Consider the following 20049-nt stretch of genomic DNA (forward strand, 5'->3'; position numbering starts at 1 on the left):
TATATTGATAAATGTACATAGTAAATTGATATAGTATATTTATATCTTTCAAAAAATATATATTTTGATATATTTTATCAGTAGTGGATGTAGAATGTTCCTAATCAGTCACTTGAAGTTCCATTCTGGTTAGGATGCTGCCTATGTAGGCAGCGAGGCACCTCACTAGGTTTTTGAAGCTTCTTTGATCATGCAATGAAGTACACACACACACACCTTTACTAGTAACATGATTGCCAATGCCAAACTGGATTTTCCCTGTCTATTTTGTGGTTATAATGCTATGGTGCAGCATTTACGGATATGGATCAACAGCAATGTGCTTCTGCTGGTGTGAAGTTACATTCCCTTTTAGCCAGTGGAGATGGACAATGTTTCGACTGGCAAGGTCCTGGCACGGGGCTGAAAGACTGTAATAATGGCCTAATCACCTGAGCATTGCCAGGCTTTGGCTTTATCTGGCGTGGATGCGAAAGCCCCCTCGGTGCTGTGTGATTACAGCGTTTGATCTGGGTAATAATGTCTTTACTGTGGCCCTGTCTGAGCCCTGCGGGCACTGCTCTGCTCTAATCCACACAGTGCATTCTAGTGGAATCGCGTTACACAAAGACCACCAGAGTTCTCTGCAGAGGAGTGGGAAAACTGGTGGGGGTTGGGGGGTGGACGACTGTGGTTGCCATGGAGACAGATCCCTTTTCTCTGCTTTTCAATCTCCCCTCCTCCTTTTCTCTCCCCTCTGCCACCTCCTCGCTCTTTTTCCCTCTATTCCTCTCCTCTCTGGCTGCCTCTCTCTCCCAGGACAGATAAGCATGAGGACAGGTTTCTGTGTTTACTTGACACAGTAGGGCCCTCCAATCCCCGAGCAGGGCTGACCCTGATAACACCGCCTGTTACAGCAGAAAACCACTGACAGTTGATAAGCTGCAGTGCAGGCATCTCCCTTCCCCTTTCTCCCTACCCGGGATAACCACAGCTACGCATGCTGTGTTCATTTGGATTAGTGTGGATTCAATTGGATTATTCCTCCTGTGTTCAGAATGTTGATGTCCGAAAGCACAACACTATTGCTTCCTTTTTTGGAAGGCTGGAAGGATCAGCTAAATGTCATAGTCAAGAATCTGCGGTGAAGTCATCGGCAAACTTTTCATCGTCTGGATTGTGTGGTCACTGACACTATCAGTTGAGAACAAAACTTGAACTGGATGATGAAACTATCGACACTGCTTTATAGCTTAATCGAATTTGTTTTATAATTGATGAATCATGCAACATCAACACTGTTGTTGACCTGAATTGAATCAGGATGGAACTGATTAGAATAATGATTTGAATAAAGACGCTATTATCTTCTGTAGACCTACTTCTAGCTAAATTGAACTCGTTTCATAATTGATGATCTCTACACAGTTATTGAACTCTAAACTGACTTGAACAGAATGACACTTATCTTTTTAGAGAAGATTTAGGGGCCGTTCACACAGAATTTCCATTCCAATGTGTTACTTTTCCATTGTTTTTCCTATGTAAACACGTGCTAGATGGACGTTTATAGCGGTTGCACTCAGTCTTGCGTCTTTTGCAGTGTATCGCGCATTGACACTGCGTTCTAAAAACACGCCGCTCAAATTAAAATCAGTCCAACTTATAAAAAACACATCTCTAGACCTTGCGTTTTCTCCTATTCCGTCTCACGTTTTTCAAAGCACAAACAAGTTCTGTGTGAACGAGTCCTTAAAGCAGAATTTGACTGAGAATTTGAGGAAGTTTGCATCATTGATTATTTTATTACCATGAAGCTGCTTTTAAACAATCTCCACACTATATAAATACAGATGACTTGACTTTAACAAGCGGCATTTCGCAGACACCTAGAAGTTCTTGTGAATAGCCTGCATTCCTGGGTGTTTATCTCTTAACTGCTGGCCTGTGATCGTAGTCATATGATGGTCCTTTCCGTCCTCTTGACATGGGGCTAATATGCCTTGATCAAAATCACACAGTGTGGCTGTAAAAGATGAGGTATTTTGAGGCCGGGCTGTCAGGCTCAGGCTTTGTATTCCTTCCAAGTAAGCATTGAATTCCAGGCAGTAATTAGATGTTGTCTGTAATGAGATTTGTGTGATACGTTTGCTGTGAGAAGGTACCGGCACTCACTCACTTTGATGTCGAGATTAAGACGCGCACAAGAGTGCTTTTATGGCGCATATTAAGCCTACGCGGTAATTACATTCTCACACAAATGTTGAGGTTTTAGGCCCAGCTGGGGGTTAAAAAAAGAACATGCTTAATTATTGAAGCGAGAAACAGATTATTTTGTGAAACAAATGCTCTGTTTTTATTATAAATCCCTTGCTTCCAGGTGTACAGTACATGCAGACTGATTTGATTTGTGAAATAATTGCTTACATTTACAGATGTGTACTAATTAAAAGTTATTTGATAAACTTTGCCATTCCATGAATCATAGCGAGACTACCGTTTCTTGGTCTTTACACATTTTGAAGATACTCTAAAATTATGAAATTATTTAATTACCCTTTTGTTTTTGTAATATGACAATTTTCTGCCTTATTTGTTCAATAGTGGATTTTTTCATCTTTCAATGGTAATTTATTGTCAGACATTTTAAAATGGGCCTGCTAGCAACCATACAACATTATTTTCAAATTGAAAAAACGATTCCAGATTGTTTATTTAAGCTTATTCCATTTTTAGCACAAAGTTCATGGACTCTGAACTACCAACAATATGGAAATACTTAGCCGAACTGAATGTGTTCAATTCAGGTCATAATTATCTCTAATGGGATTCTAAGAGAGGTCAAGCCAAGCTGCAGACTGGCTATTTTCAAACGATTATAGATATTCTAGTGTTTTGGGGTTTTTTTATCCATTTTACCTTCTTCGTGGTTTAACATCTGGTGAAGTTGTAATTGCCATGAAGCTCAGATTGGCAGTCCCAAAACCACTTGTATTTAACAGACAAATTTCAGCCACCATTCTCTGTTCGTCTTTTATATGAGGGCACATGTTCTTCAACAAGTACATAGTATGTTTTCTAGCTTCTTCCTTTTGCATCTGAACATTGTTACATGAGAAGATCTGGTCAGATTTGATTATTCTGTTTGAATTATGTGGTTTATGCAGAGTTATGCAAATATGCAGTGGCAAAACACAGTACAGTTTGCCTTCCCCAAGGTAGCCATAGTCAATGAACCATCCAAACATGCAACATACAGATTCAAGGGCAAATGCACTAATACATGCATATTAAATAAGTTAAAGGAATGCAAGCTTAAAGGCAAATGGTCTTTTACATTTATTTATCCTATATTTTTCCTAAGCAGGAGCTGGTCCTTGTTTTTGCATGTGAACACCATGAACCTAAGACGCCATTTACCCTTTTTTTTCTGTGACCATTTGCATAAAAATGATGCTTGTCCAGCACAATTAGAGTCAGTAGGAAAGTGAGACAGATGACCTGTAACATCAATGCAAAATTATGTGTTTGTTTGTCAGTCCAATCCATGTGTGCTCCAGTCCAGTTTTTGTTTGACGAATCTAAAAATACAGAGCCATGCAGAATAAAGTAGTACAATGTGGACAAAAACAGGGCGAAATAGTGGGAGAAAATGTATCATTTATCCATTTTTTTTATTTTTATGTGCAGCGTTTCTGTACAAAAAAACCTTTTAAGTTACATTCAAGCATCGTTTCCCTCTAATCAGTTGCAGTCTGCAGTGAAGAAAGCATGGGCTAAAACGTCTGCTCTCTGGTCTGTTTTTAAGACTTTGCACATTTTGTAATGTAAAGTAATTAAAGATACATTTTTGATTGACCTTTTTTTGGCCTAAATTGCTTCTTTTTTTTTTTTTTCTCAGTGTGCGGGCAACTTTGGCTACTTGGTTGACAACTTCTATAGTTCTACGCACCTGAGAACTCTTCTTTTTTGAGCGGATACAATTCCTTTTGATGATTTTGGAGAAGTGAATCTAAGCCATTTGTGTATTAATGAATGTATTTAATTAATCAATAATTTAGGGTGTCAACATTGGTAGATCGTTCTTCTTAAGAGTTCCTGTAGCCCAACCGATAATTATGGATTTTTACATTACCTCCTGATTATATGTAACTGCCAGTTTCTGGTTAGCGTGTAATTATTTATGCTATAGCAATTGCCTGGACAATGAAATCAGGTAGATTTGGGCTTGTATAATTGTGTGTGGGTGTTTTAAGTGTTGGTTTTTGGTGTGGTTTCTCAGTGAGCTCAATTTTTTTTTTTTCAAAAGTTATACAAAAATCTTCTTTAGAGAGGCTGGAATTTATTTTGTGTCAAAATACTGGAATATTTATTTAGATTTCTGCAGTATTTATTTAAATGCCAATTGTCCTTCGCTAATGGTATCTGTGTCCTGTGGCTTTTATTCTGTATTTATTCTTCTAATAGAGCAATACTGCATTTAGGTATTCCCTTTCAGTAGCTTGGCAATTGAACTGCAGTGTCAACAACTTAATACAACTGCTTTTGTTTTGTGTCCTCCTGCCAGGATTGCAATTACAGCCCCTTGTAATGGACAGGCTTTGCTTATGGATCAGTAAAATGACTCAATAGACTTTAATGCTCAAATCTAAGTTAGAGTTGATTAATGTCTATTCCGTTTGCTTTTGGGCCATTTTAGTGTTTCGTGGTTTAATGAATGAACTATTTTACCCTTTATGGGTTCTTAGCATTAGCCATCTCAGGTCACTTGCACAACCTAATTTTGACTCATCCCCATCAACCATGATGCATCTTTTAATTGGCTTAGACACGGATTTAATGGCTTGTACTGGTACACGGTTTAATACTTTAGCCCGTGCAAGCCCACTTGGTTTCTAAAACAAAACATGAGGTATAGTGGAATTAAATGTTGATATTTAAAAATGTAATGTAAGTGATTAGTATTAGATACAGAATAGTTGATGTCTACAACATCTGTTTGGTCAGTATGCTTGTAATGGACATTTATTTTATGGAGACAAATGTTCACACTTTCAAATTATTTAATTGGTAATTTTATGGATTATTTTATTAGTTGAGGCCAACAGGCATAATGGTATTTAGCTATTGAAACATGAAATAAATATTAAATGTAATACAATGGAATTTATTTTTTAATGTTTCTTTGTTAACGTAGAGGGTATATTTCAAAAGAAATCAATATTTTTTTTCTCTAAAGTGTATTTATAATTGAGGATCCTTTGCTTAAGTGGATCTTTTCAGTTAGTCTCTGATGAGAGTCTGGCAAGGCCAAATGCGTCAACGCTAGTTGCTTCCTGATATATTGTTAAACAGAACAATACAGAGATATTATTATTCATTCACATGGCGTAGGCAAAATTTGCCCGTCAAATACGAGTAAAGATGAGACTGACACTCAGACTTTCTATACCTCTAATGGAATGCTAATGGAATGTCATGTATTAATTTATTTTTTAAAGTGAATAATTCTTACCATTGTTGATTTCCCTTTCCATTTTAGGGTCACTTTAACTGACATCCACGGGACTGCAGTTCACGCTGGGTGGAAAACGCATCTACCGCTGCGGTGATGTATTTGTGGCTGTGGTAAAACCTCTCCAGGTGCCCTGTTTGATTCATTGGTGCATCTGTCATCCCCTGCCTCTCCTGCTAAACCAGACAAAAGCAGAGCCTCGCTAGATTGAAAAGGCAGAGGAGCAATCTTTTAAATGGATCTCTTTTCGAAAATATATTATGACATAATCATGTTTTCTTCTCAAAGCCCAAGGGAAGGCTGCCTGTCAGACTCTGGCCTTCTCTTCACTCGCCTTCCCCTGAACAAAAAGCACCAAAAAAAAAAGAAAGAAAGCGAAAGGGAGGGAAAAAACGTGGTTGTGTGCTAATAGAACCCAGAGGCACTCTGAAACCTTAGACATTCTGCTTTTCTGCTCTGAGTCGGGAGATTAAAGCTGGGGAAACGTTACAGGAGGCTGGATAATTGCCCCTGTGTCTCCAGCAGACAAAAGCCAACGCTTCGACAATTCCCCGCGGTAAGTCGTCAAGAGAGGCTCAAGGATCCTTCAAGGCTGCAGCAAATTGTATAGTCCTGTCTAACAAACTACCAATCTCTGGATATTATGAGGCACCCATACAATCCCGGGCGTAATGACAGCTTGCACTCCCATAATGGAGTGGAGGCACCGAATGTTTTTTCCTCTTTCCTTTTTTGTGAGCACACTTGAAATGGAAAAAAGCTACACTGGCTACTGTTTTTTCTCTCTCTCTCTCTCTCTCTCTCTCTTTTTGTGTTCCCGTTTGTATTTTGATTTGAACATGTCTCTCTTTGTCTTTCTCTGTTTTAAATATTCACTATCGCTAGCTGCCACCGCCAACAGGTGATTGCAACCTTTTCCCCAAAGGACCACTTGATCCTTTGCCTGAGAAAAATCTGCACGCAGCTAATGAGTTGGCTAGGATTGGCGTGGCTATAAATTAACAAGGGTTTTTGGTGTGATTTTCCCCTCCACCTCAACCCCTCCCGCTCTCACGTTTTTCGATTTGCTCCCTCTCTCTACCTGCTTCACGCCTCATTGCCGGCAGCAGCGGTGTTGTCTGGCTCCGAGCAGCCCTTTTTTGTCGGTTCGGTTCATGTTTAGAATTAGCCATTTGACAAGAACAAAAGAAATTAATTGGTGGTTTAAGCCCTAATGAGACGGCTTTGAAATTAACAGGGCTCATCAATGGAAACAAACAAAATCCTTCAGGGCCGTTGTTGAGGGAGCATTACTCTGACAGAGCTTTTGACACAATGATGAATAGCAGGTCAGGAGAGACCATCTGTGCTTATTTAAACTCCTGCAGGAGAGGGGAGGGTTGCGGCCTGGCTGGAAGAGATGGCGATAAAAAGAGGGAGGAAAGGGAGTGGGGGCCGCAAATAAGCCGAGAAAAGCTTCAAATTCACCAGCTTTATTCATCGCCCTTCAGCATGACACCACTGCCCAACTAGGGCTACAATGGAAATAAAAAGCACTCACATTTGCATGTGAAAGGTTCAGGGACTCTGACTATGCATCCAGAAAGCCAAAGAGCTCTGATTTCAAGGGATATTTAACCTCCATTCAGACTGTAACAAAGGCTTGGCTGTCGGGCTGAGAGCCCCGGCTCGGGCTGATTGGGGAAGGGGGAGGATGGTGTGGGGGGTTCAGGATCACAGACCTCATTTGTTCTCCCTCTTTACTCTGCCCTGTCTCTGTATCCGCCAAGAAGCCATAACCGCTCCCTCCCGTTCGTCTCCACGGGCACAGGGCCCTCCGCGTTTTGTAAAGGCGTCATTTTGCGACTTTATCGTGTAATTAACACATTAATAACCAGTCAGCCGCACAAGGGGTTGTTCTTCTGCAATACAAGCGGGTGTTTTGCCGCGTGATGTCAGGGTGGTTGCGGAAACGGTGCCGCCTGTTATCTCCAGGCACAGCTCAGACTCAATGGCCTGGCCCCTGATCCCCGAGACTGTCCTCCCAGCATGCCTCAGCTCTCCCCTGCCAGCTTGTTTGTGGATCACAGGGGAGTGGTGATAAATAAACAGCCTGTGTGGTGAGGGGGGAGGGCAGGATGAGTGCTGCGGTGTCTGTGTGATGTTTAGCTCTTCCTCTGTTAGATAAGGAAATGTTTGATGAGGTAAGGAGGAACGAGAACGATTTAGGTCATCTAATCTGATTCTCAGAGAATTGGTTGAGCCTCAGTGGGGAGCAGTAATTACATAGTAGGATTAGCGGGTCCGCTTCCCCCCTCCTTCCAAAAAGCGCTCATGCCCTGTAGGGGTGGCCTTTGGGGGAGGGGGGGTGGCTCAAGGGGACGTTCAACGTGTCAGTCAGAGTGCACTCTGGGTAAAGCTGGGGAATGAAGATCTAATAATATAAATAGGTAAATCCTTTGCTTGCTAAGACAGGGATTGCTCCGTAGCCTAACAAGGATTAGCCCAAAATATCACATCTGATGCTTTTTTGGGTCGGTCAAGTAGTAGGTATTAATCAAGTGCAAACTGATAGCTGCTTAGTCTCTAATTTATCTGGTTAGGAGGAATTAACTAATAAAGATACAGAGGACAGTCTGATTTAGTTACTTGAATTGTACAACCAGGGATTTCGAATTGTATTTGTCTGTCTGGTTTAGCACTGTTTTCAATGTTTTAAATTAAAAGGTTAATAAAATAACTATAAGCCTGTTTCTGCCTCTCAGTAAAATAATAAAACGGGTAACTGAAAGTTTAAAGAGTAAGAAATAGTCACAGTGAGATGAAAAGTTGAAATTATTACGAATATAGTCTTTATTCTTGTATATGTGTGTATATATATATATATATATGTATATGTGTGTGTGTGTGTATGTGTGTATATATACAGTATACACACATATACACTACCGTTCAAAAGTTTGGGGTCAGTAAGATTTTTTTAATGTTTTTAAAAGAAGTATCTTCTGCTCACCAAGGCTGCATTTATTTGATAAAAAAACAGTAATATTGTGAAATATTATGACATTTTAAAATGACTGTTTTCTATTTTAATATTTTTTAAACTGTAATTTATTCCTGTGATCAAAGCTGAATTTTCAGCATCATTACTCCAGTCTTCAGTGTCCTTCAGAAATCATTCTAATATGATGATTTGATGCTCAATAAATATTTATGATTATTATCAATGTTGAAAACAGTTATTTACATTTTTATTTCATGATTCTATGATGAATAGAAAATTAAAAAGAACAGCATTTATCTGAAATCCTAAAGCTTTTGTAACATTAAACACTACCGTGCAAAAGTTTGGGGTCAGTAAGAATTTTAATTTTATTTTTTGGGGAAATAAATAAAATAAATCGATACTTTTATTCATCAAGGATGAGTTAAACTGATCAAAAGTTACAGAAAGACATTTATAATGTTAGAAAATATTCTATTTTAAAGGAGACATATCATGCTTTTAAATCGTTCCTTTTTACATATAAATCATACATTTGTAGTCTATATAAAGCGGAACTGCAATGCTTGGGTCTGAATTCCTCATTATTAAAGCTCCACAAGCCCCTTTTCTACCCCTTTTCTGATGTGCGTCTGAGAGCAACTCGTTTTGGTGCGGTCTCTTTAAATACAATTGAGACACTTCATACCCCGCCCCCTCTCCAGGATGCAGAGGTTCAACTCCACCCTGTTCGGCCATTTTTGTAGTTTGATAGCAGAGATACGATTATCTAGCGGCACAGAAACTTTTTATTCACACGTTATTAACAAAATGTCAACAACGGAAGACTTGTCCAGCCAGCCTTACATGTTCGAGCCAGAGTCAGAGTCGGAGCCGGAGCGAGATGAAAATGAAGACGACGAACCTGCAGAACAACGTCTTCATATGGATGTATCGCAATGGTGTGTTACTGTATTTACACATGAAACTTTGGTCTTCCTACCTTTTACCACCGTGTCGATTTATTTTGATTAATATGTGCGAGGGAGAGAGAGCAAGACAGCGTCTAGTTTGGAGACGGTGTCTTGTTTACACTTTCGCCTGGCTCCGAAGAGAGAGAGAGTGCGTGCGCGCGACCGGGTCTCTCTCTCTCTGCTCGTTCTTTCAGTTAAACATGCGCCCTGTCACAAGCGCGGCAGTTCATCTACATTAGACGGTGTAATGAAGCGTGTGGGTTACTACATCCAACAACCGAACATTTTAACTTACCCTCTCGTAACTTCTGCATCTTTTAACTTGGACTACAAAATTGCAGCGAGAAATAAAAATGGCGGATTGCTCGAAGTGTTGGGCTGGAAGTCAATGTCCTTATTTGGCAGTTCCGCTGCAAATACTGTGACGTAATAGTTCACAAAACGTCATAGATAACAGAAAAGTCGGAACAGGTTGAAAAATAAGGCCAAAACAGAATATAAAGATATCAACGAAGCACCTGAAGAGAATAATTTAAACTTTTCTGTACTTCTAAACACTCCAAATATACAACAAAATGTATTTAAAGGCTAAAAAAGTGGATTTAGCATGATATGTCCCCTTTAAATAAATGCGCACTTTCTATACACACACACACACATACACACACACACACACACACACACACACACACATATATATATACACACACACACACACACACACACACACATATATATATATATATACACACACACACACACACACACACACACACACACACACACACATATATATATATATATTCACATGTATGTGTATGTATGTGTATGTATGTGTATGTATGTGTATGTATGTGTATGCATATATTTATGTATATGTGTGTATATGTATGTATATATGTATGTATATATGTATGTGTGTGTGTGTATATATATATATATTAGTATATTTATTAATAATGCATACAATATTGGCTATATCGGTTATCTGCTTTTTTTTTTTTATAAATATACATTTATCCTAATTGGTCGAAATTAGATATTTAAATGCTCATTTTCCTATATAAATTACCTTTGCCATTTAAAAACAATAATCTTTAATGCTGATAATTGTAATCTTTACCAAATACCAAATTTAAACCTGCGTTTAGACTGCTTTAACATCCTTGATTTGTCATTACAAGTGCACAGCCATGTAAGTGAGTTTATTTAGAGTGAACACGGTGAATCTGACTGCAGTAGATGTGAAAGAAATGAATAAAAGTGATGTTAATTCAGCCAGTGAAAATACCTGTATTTACATCCTGTTTTCGGCCGAAGTCCATATCGATTGTCGAGTTCACGCACATAGGTTTAGTATCTATGATCATGCGCGTGAATTCGACAATCGACTACTTTGGACTTCGACCGAAAACAGGAAGTAAATACAGGTATTTTCGCTGGCTGAATTAACATCACTTTTATTCATTTCTTTCACATCTACTGCAGTCAGATTCACCGTGTTCACTCTAAATAAACTCACTCACATGGCTGTGCACTTGTAATGACAAATCAAGGATGTTAAAGCAGGCTAAACGCAGGTTTGAAACCTGCCCCATTGAAGTCAACAGGGTGCAAATTTTAAAAAGAGGATAACACGGTGTAGGCAACACCGATTTTTGTCGTTGTTCTCTGTATTGACAGCACTCCAAATAATGAGCTCAATGTTAAAATTGACCGGAGTTCTCCTTTAACAGGAAACTAAATTTTCAAGAATTTAATGTCAGTGCATCCTTATAAATTAACATTATCCTTTACATAATTTTTCAGCTTTAATTAATATTGTTAGTTCTGATACCAAATGCTTCAACTAATGTTAATATATATATATATATATATATACACGCACACACACACACACTTGGATGGCTAATGTATATCCATGAATGTGTGCATGTATTATACAGTATAATGTATGTACATGTATCTACATAAATTACATGTAACATTGTAAGGCCCCATCTTTATGCTCACCATTGGTTCTGCAGCCTCACGGGACCATTTGACAGAGTGCTTTAGCATACAGAGACATACACGGGCCCTGTCCTTCTGCTTACCTTCTGTCTGCACCAGAAACAGTCTTCAATGTGCCTTTTGCATAATTCCCAACTGTCAGTCCATTGCATCCAGGGTCAACTGGGAGTTAACTTGTCCCCAAGGAACATTATTTGCTGATGGATACACACAACACATATTGAAAATTTCACTGCGTTCCACCCTCCTCTATTTCAAGCAGTTGAGTGAGTGCGCATGTGTGCGCTTGAATATTGAGTGGCTACTTTAAATCATGCAGAGAATGCGAGCATGCGTGTGACATGACTGTGTTTTTAAATTGCACACATAAACGAGTGCGGCCCTACGAGAACAGCAGCCTCGATTGCGAAAATGCCTGCCACGCATGGCTGCCGTTTGGAAAGGGTAATCCACTCATTGCAGTTTGCATTCAGTGCTGTGAACCGTGGGGCGCCCGCCCGGATGCCCGTGCATAAATTACTGCCACGGAACATAAAGTGCTGGGAGGATTTTCCTTAACGATCGCCCTGGACCGCTTTAAACGCTTCTGCTTGAGCAGTCGATACTGCGCAGCCCATTCAATTATGCAGACGGCAGTCCCTCATTAACAGAATCCCGACCTTGACATGCCTGCCCTATTTCTCTCCCCTGCCAGTCCGTGCTGTCTCCCCCGCTGCACGCACACACGCACGCCCAACCGCTCTGTTTGCCTCTTCGCTGACCTGGAAATCCATGAATATCGATTAGTTGTTTGCAGTGTAATTGAAAATGTCAGTTATGAGGCCTGCACAGATAAAGATCAACACCGGCAGTGGGGGCTAGCTGTACTACTACCTGCTGCTCGTGTTTATGTGTGTGCTAGAGCGGGAGATGAGGCGGCGGTTGCTTGCTAAAGTGCTCTAAATAATGTATTTCATTGACTTGGTGTAAGTGCACAAATGGAGATGTATGTATTCGGTTTGTTTTCATTCTAATAGAGACGTATGTATGAAAAAAATATTCATTGAAACTCTCTGGAAACCCTCCCCCCCTCCAATTTCATAACCTTTCTGTCATTTCATAACCTTTCTCTCTCTCTACTGGGTTTGATGAATTGACAGCATGTCACTTGATTTGAATTCAAAATCAGTTTTTGAAAGGTCAAAGGTTAGTTAGCATTCAGTTCACAAAGGGCTCGCATGGGGGTTTAAGATTATGTTGGGCATGTAGATGCCTCGTGTTTTGTTCTTCATGCCATCCAGGAGCAGGTGGCTAACGTTAGCATGCTTCCCATAATGTTTACACATTCGGTCAGAAGTGGAGAGTAGGTGGTCTTTTGTGGCTGTTCAATGCATTTGACCACATGAGCGTTTACACTACTGAAGCAATCCGGTTGAATGCTTTTTCGACTATCTTTGAAAGTGGTCCAAAGTGGACGATCACAAAACGTTTTAGACCCCGTTTACACCTGTATTTAGCATCGTCTACTTGTGATCGGATTGACGAAAACGCATCTTATAACAGGGTGTAAACAGTTTAAATGTTTGTTAGCTTTGAGGCTAATCTATATGCTAAAATACTCTGAGAAGTTGCTAAAATTAGCATTCAAAATGTTTAAACTTATTTTATTATCTTTTAGTAAAAATTTTTTTTTTTTTCATCTTAGTTCTTATTCATTTTTATTTCAGTTTTAGTATTTTTTTGTTAAAATTAAAACGAGTTGCTTTGGCAACTCGCTAAAATAAAATTTTATTTCAGAAGGCATTTAGTTTAAACAAAGAAAATGTTTTTTTTTTTTATTTAGATAACTATAATAACTGCCATTAAAAATGACATGCTGATGCAGACATGATGACAGAGCTGATTTTTGTCCAATCAAATTCTTAATAGAAAGTGAATGCCCCACCTGCCTCTGCAATAACAAGTAACAAAAAATGGTTTGTGTGTGTGTTTTTATATATAAAACCTTTCCAAAATGCCCTGCCTAAGCTTCCTGTTTAGGAAAACGTTAAAACTGGAAAGTAAACTACTCATCTGAGTAGGTTTAAGTTGTAGTTTTAAATGCTCAGCATTACTTTTAACATAAAGATTTCAACTTTAGTCCGTCCCTCTTTCAGGCACACCCAGGCTTCCCAGGATGCCACTGCCTGCCTGCTGGTTCTCTAATCGATTGCTAATGGCTTCAGTTCCATCACTGCGGAGCAGCTTGGAATCTGGCCCTGGGACTGAATGGAGCGGAAACACCATTTTCAGCTCTATGAGCCGTTATACTGCATTGAGAAGCTCATTCTGCATGCTCCATAGCCCTGCTGATGGCGAGTGCATGGCTGCTAGATGGCTTTTGAATCTGACTCGCTCTCTAATGCTCTCTTTTTCATTCTGTCGATTTCTTTACAAGTCGTAATGCTGAGGGCGCGGATCGCTTCGACATACAGCAAAATAATCTCCGCTGATCTCCGTCAATGCATCCGATGATTGCAAATGTCCTTGTTGTTTTCTCTGTTGTGTTTTCAATAATGTTATCAATATTCATAACTGCATTGAGCGCTTTTTAAGAACATCCTTGATGTGTTCTATGATTTTAGATGGCGCGATTGTTGTGTCTGTCATACAGAGTGTCAGTGTTTACACACATCAGTTGGCTCAGTGTAAGGTCATGCTGACATTAGAGCTGCAGGCTCTATAGGATGTTATTCAGCAGAGTGTGTCAGTAACCCAGGCTTGTGTTAATCTGGGATTTCTGCAATCCGGGCTCGCTGTTAATGAGCACCTTTGGATTATGGCCTCAGGCGCTCCTGTGGACCACTAACAGGCCTCAAACCACAACACCACATGCTGATGAGCTTCTCTGCTCTGCATGTATTTTAAGTTTTGTGGTTTGACACAGCCTTGGGCAACTTCTGATAGTGTTCACTTATTTTAAGAATGTTTTGGCCTGTCAAGAACCAACAATTTACTAAGACAAGGGCAATGCATGTTTGTTTTTTATCATCTTGTATTTTTGCATAATGCATATTTATTTATTATCTTGCATGTTCATATTTGTTGTCTGCTTTATCCAAAAAAAAATTGTTTTATTTATAGTCCTTCATCTTCCACCATGTTATGCAATTTTTTTTCCAAATATTTACATATTTTATTAATGTTTAATACAAATAATTGTAATATTGCATTTAATTATTAAATAAATACAAAATTTTAACCTTTACCTAATGCATGATATAGTGTTATTGTGAATAAATAATCGGTGTGCAAAAAATTCGGTGTTATTAACGTTAACCAATAACCAAATATTATTTAGGCCTAGTTTTCGGAAATTCAATACCAACTTTTCACCATAATCAATTCCTGATGAATAAAAATTTTCTCATTGAATTAGACATTCAATTAACAGAAACAAGATATTCAAAATAAAATGGTTATGGGGACATGGTTTTTATGTATTTTCATGTATTTATGCCCATCTCTGCCCCCGTCTGCTATTAAACTGTTACATTTCCTGATCACGTTAAACGTGCCTTTAGACTTTCCCTCCGAGCCGCAGGGTGGCCGCAGGCTTGCTTTTCCCTCTTAAAACACCCGTTTGTACTTACAGTACCTTGTGGGGGAAAACACATTAACATCCCAGACTTCCTCTTGGGAGGCAGCCAGGGGATGCTGAGTGTTCAGAAAAGAGAGAGTCATGCTGGAAGAGAGAGCAGGGTGTGTGTGGCACAGTGACGTTTCAGAAGACATACAAACGTCTTCTTTGAACTGTTCGCATTCTCTTCCAGAGAGCACCTGAATAATGGATTTGTGCTTATGAATATCGTTTGCAGGACTTGGGATGGGATTGTGATCAAATGCATATTTGCTGTGCTTATGGCTGTAGATATTGCATCTTTCTGCTGCCTTGCATTTATTTGCTTTTATCTGATGGTTTTTGTGTATCTTCTGATCCCATGATTTGCATTAATTTTATGTTTGTTTATCTATTCAGTGCCTAGATGTTTACTTGGAATGCATGAACCATGTAGAGTGCATGAACTCATACTACATATTTCTCCGCATTGGAAATCGAATCGATGAGTCATTAGGCCTATACTAAAATCTTGTTGATTTTCATTCTCTGCATTTATTTATGCTTTTTACTTTTTAAACCTTTTGAAATAATTTTGTATTGTTTTTTTATTACTTTTTAAACCTATACCACAAACCAGATTATACTTTTTAATTTGATCTAGTTTTTATTTATATTTTATTTTCAGTTTATTCGTTCAAAACAGTTTCGTTGTTGATAGTTTTCACTGTCAATTGTTAGATTTAGTTCAGTTAGTTTAGTTATTTTATTAGTTTTTATTTGAATAAAAACAAAGTTAATACGCTAACTATCGGCCAATAATCGGTATCACCCGATAAAAGATTTTGGCTATTGGCCTATTGTTTGAAAACAGCCGATAATCAGGCTATCCTGTTAATCAAAAGAGTGCGGAAAAACGTGTCAGCCTGCAACTCATACAGAAGGAAATGTTTATTGTGTTAAAATTAGGACTGTTGAAGATATCGTGACAATGAGGCATTAACAGTTAAAAATAGTGACGTTAAAGCAGGCTGTATCACCCGTAGTTCAAGACAGCCAGTTCCGCGGTGTTCCGTTGCGTGTCTTCCATCTAATAATTAACAGCTTTATTACTTATGATAAGAAAGTCTCAGCTTTCAAATTCTGACTCTTTTTTTCATGTAATTCATACTAAATTAAAGGCAAAATAAATGGCGTTAATTTAATGGCTCTCGCGCCTCAGGTCAAGCGGCAGTCTTTTTTACACTTAAATACAAGATAAAGAAGAAGAAAACCCTGCATGAACATCAAAAGGTATGTTGAAAGATAAAGTAGGCCTACAACTTACTGAAATGTATCGTCTCGTGTAATCGCTCAGTCAGTGTTTAATATCGGGAAAGACGTCAATAAAACAGCTTGTGAACAATGTTAGCCTACTTAACGTTGCATTTAACGTTACCTCAGTAAAGTCAGTGTTTACAGTTTGTTTGTTAGCTTAGCTATAAAAACAAAACAATAGAGAGTGGGGGGAGCTTATTTACTGTTAATTATACTTGTATGTTTGTTTGAATAAATTTGTTTTGAAGACGTGTTTTAAAAACGTATTGCACACCTGAATTATGTGCATGTATACAAACATATCCGTTTTTATTTGAGTGTAATTGTTATATCTGAAAATAAAAAACAGTTGGATATAATAGTTTGGGCTCTGAACCTTTAATATTATAGTAATGTATCAAATGATAAATCAAACTATAGGTAGGTCTATCAGTATCAGCAGATATTCTGAATAATCGACTATCTGGTTTTGGTGAGAAATAAAGTATCCGTGCATTTTGTAACTAGTATTATGTTTAAAAATGTTTCATGACATTTAAATTATCAGTACAATCTAGTTCAACTGCTATCAAGTGGCATTTTTGTGTTTACTGCAGGCAGATTAAGTGTTTCAATTTTTATAATACACAATGTATAAAATGTTCTAAATACATTTGTGGCATTTTTGATGTATTAGGGTTTGTTTAGGTTGGAATTTTTTTTTTTTTCAATTTACTTTAGTATGTTTTTTATCTTTATTTCAATTAATGAAACTTTTTGTGTTTTTTTTTTAAGAGAGGATGCAGTCATTACAGTCCCAGGTCAGCTCTCATGCATGACTAAAAGAAAAAGCAACATGGGTGAGTCGATGATGAAAGTATTTTGAGTTCAAAAGCAAATTAAGTTTGACCGCATGACACAGTTTTTGAAAAAAAATTGTTTCACATCGAGGGTGGCATGATGCTTGTGTTTGAAATGCATGTCTTTTTTACAATTTCATCTTCAAAGTGCCGTGCATACGACTACTCAGCTCACCTACAGCTGTGAAGCTAGTAAAGCATGAGAAGCATAGAGGAGGAGTCCTGGACCACAGATCGAAAATAAGAGGGAAGAAAGGCAAAAAGAGCATCATGTTATATGAGCAATTCTGGGAATAGCCACATAAGAAAGCATACATTAATATATTGCACTGCTGTGTGTATGTGTGTACCAGGGAGAGAGTGAGCTCATCCTCTTAGAGCGCTGGTTACATGGGCCTGTGTGCTCGACGAGAGATCTGCATGGGGCTCAGAACCAGGAGCTTTGTTGAAATGCAAAGCTAAGCAGTCAACACTGCTCTACATTTCTGAAGCATTCCCAACAGACTTTGCGGTCTTTGAAGCATTTCTAGGCCAGGGATACAGCCTTGTTTATTCAGTGCATCTGGAAAAAAAGGAAAACAGCACGAGGGGGAGAGAGAGAGAAGAAAAACGCAGGCTATTTTTTGTTCCCTCGATACAGTGAAGTGTAACTCTCTTTGACGTCTCAACAGAAGGCCTTGTACTACAGCACTTACTGCCAGATGCCTTGATAGAAACACCCTTGTCAAACAGGAAAAGAAATAAATGCTTCATTGAACTAAAGCTTGGTTTGAGGGGGTGCCCGCCTGCCCGGGTGTTAGTTACCACCTTGTGTGTTTTCCCCGCCACGTTGTGTGTGTGTGTGTGTGTGAGAGAGAGTTTGGAGAGGAATAATTGTACTGCATCTTTAATTTTTTTATTAATAGATTGTAGTTCTTAGAATTCAGTTAGACTTTTTACTTTTTTTTTTTTTTTCATGCCACTTTTTCAAAAGCAGATGTTTGTGTTTGTTCTTTCAGGCACATCCTCTGCAGCGCCAAGTAGAGTATGAGAGGATTTACATTCGGGCTTCTTAATCTGTGTAAGCGAACCTGTTTCAGGATGTAATTCACATGGTATGTCTTTTGATTCGGATTAGTTTGGGCAATCCTCTTACCCGCTGGCTCAGTATAACTTATCACTGACAGGGCTGTCTCGTGGAACACAGCAAATCCACATATCCATCCCGCCCAGACTTCCAGCCCCTAATTCTAATCTGTCTAAATCTGATCGGAGACTTTAACTTCCAAATACCTCTTGAAAGCCACAGCTCGCTGCGTAGTTCATGTGAGGGCTTTATTTTGATGAGAAATCGTGGTCGAGGACCGCCGTGTTCTTTTTGTGTGCGAGCTCAAGGGGAACTTTTGTAATTTTAAGGATATTAATCGCGGCTGCCTTGATGTTGCAAGGTATTGTCAAACCTTCTAGTGTTTTTGTGTGTGTGGTTTAAACTGTTTTGAATGAATAATTATGACCGCGTTCCACGTGCCATCGCCCCTGACCGTTTATGAGCGTGAAGACATGCATTAGTCTCTTTCACACTGGCACGGTTGGCATTGACACCTAAATTGCAGTCTTAAGGCCAGCAACCCACTCTTATCCGTGTTACTTCCGTGTGCCTCCTTCATCTTTGTTGGTAATACATCTTGTTGAGATAGATTTAAAATCAGGGCATGGCTTAAAAAGCTTGAGGCCAATGTTCTGTCACTGGCCATTTCTCTACTTTCTTTTTTTCCCTCTGTGCTTTGACTTAGAAATACCATGAAATATTTAAATCCTTGAGTCATATTCTTTATCCTTTAAGGTTCTTTATAATTCAATAAACAGGATTAAAGGCAGAGCAGGCATGCTCCACTTTTCTGTGTCAGCCGCCAGGCCACAAACAGGCTCTTATTAAACGTTGTAAGATTACGCCTTAATCTCGCAGAACACATGTTGGGAGGAATAAAACCAATTTTATTTCAGAAACGGGAGTCCGTGGCTCTCTCCGTAATCTCATCGTCGTGCCGTCAAAAGGAAAAGACGCTGTTATGTGTCAAAGGCAATGTGAGGGTGTCGAAGGAGGGTGGAAGACAAAAGATGTGACATGTCGGGGTGATTCTTGTTCTCGCTCTCTCTCTCTCTCTCTCTCCCCCTCTGCCTCCCACATGTGCACACACAAACACACACTCACACACACACCTGTTTTCCAGTCGGGCCTCCTCCCTCTCCCCTCGCATGAGCCTGCTTACTTTAATTTGCTTCCCAATCATGCAGGATTTGGTGCTGTGGTCCCTGCGCCCAGTGCGAGGCTGGTGTGAAGATGACGATAAGCTAAAGCCGTAAATCCCTGCCTCAGCTGTCTTATCAGGAGCTGCTGGGGCGAGAGGCATGCTTTAATGGAGGCGGCTCTCTGTCTGGGATTTAACTCCAATCGCATTAAGACTCGCCTTCACGACTGTGCCTGATTTCTTTTTCACCTCCTTTTTCGTCATCATCATCATCTCTTTCTTTTTTCCCCTTTTTTTTCCTGTTTTTCTTTTTTTTTTTTTCAAGTTGCGGCATGGATGTAGGGAAATTCAACTCATAAGCTCCCGCAGTTAATTCTCCACATAGTCATTTGTCTTCCTGGCATTTTTCTGGCTGCTGTTCGGCAATGATTGTAAAGAGGCGATTTAATAGCAAATTACTTTGCTTGCTTTTGTGCTGATATTGTTCCTTAATGGACTGAAAGGGAATTTGGAACAGCCATTACGACGAGATTGTTAAAACTGACACTGTAAAAGATATTGGACTTGTCATAATGCTTTTAAGACATTGTTAAAGCACATTTTAACGTCTGTACTCCTGTTCCTCTGCATCTACGGATTAAATGT

This window comes from Squalius cephalus (assembly GCF_949319135.1).
Source record: "Squalius cephalus genome assembly, chromosome: 6".
Lineage (NCBI taxonomy): Eukaryota > Metazoa > Chordata > Actinopteri > Cypriniformes > Leuciscidae > Squalius > Squalius cephalus.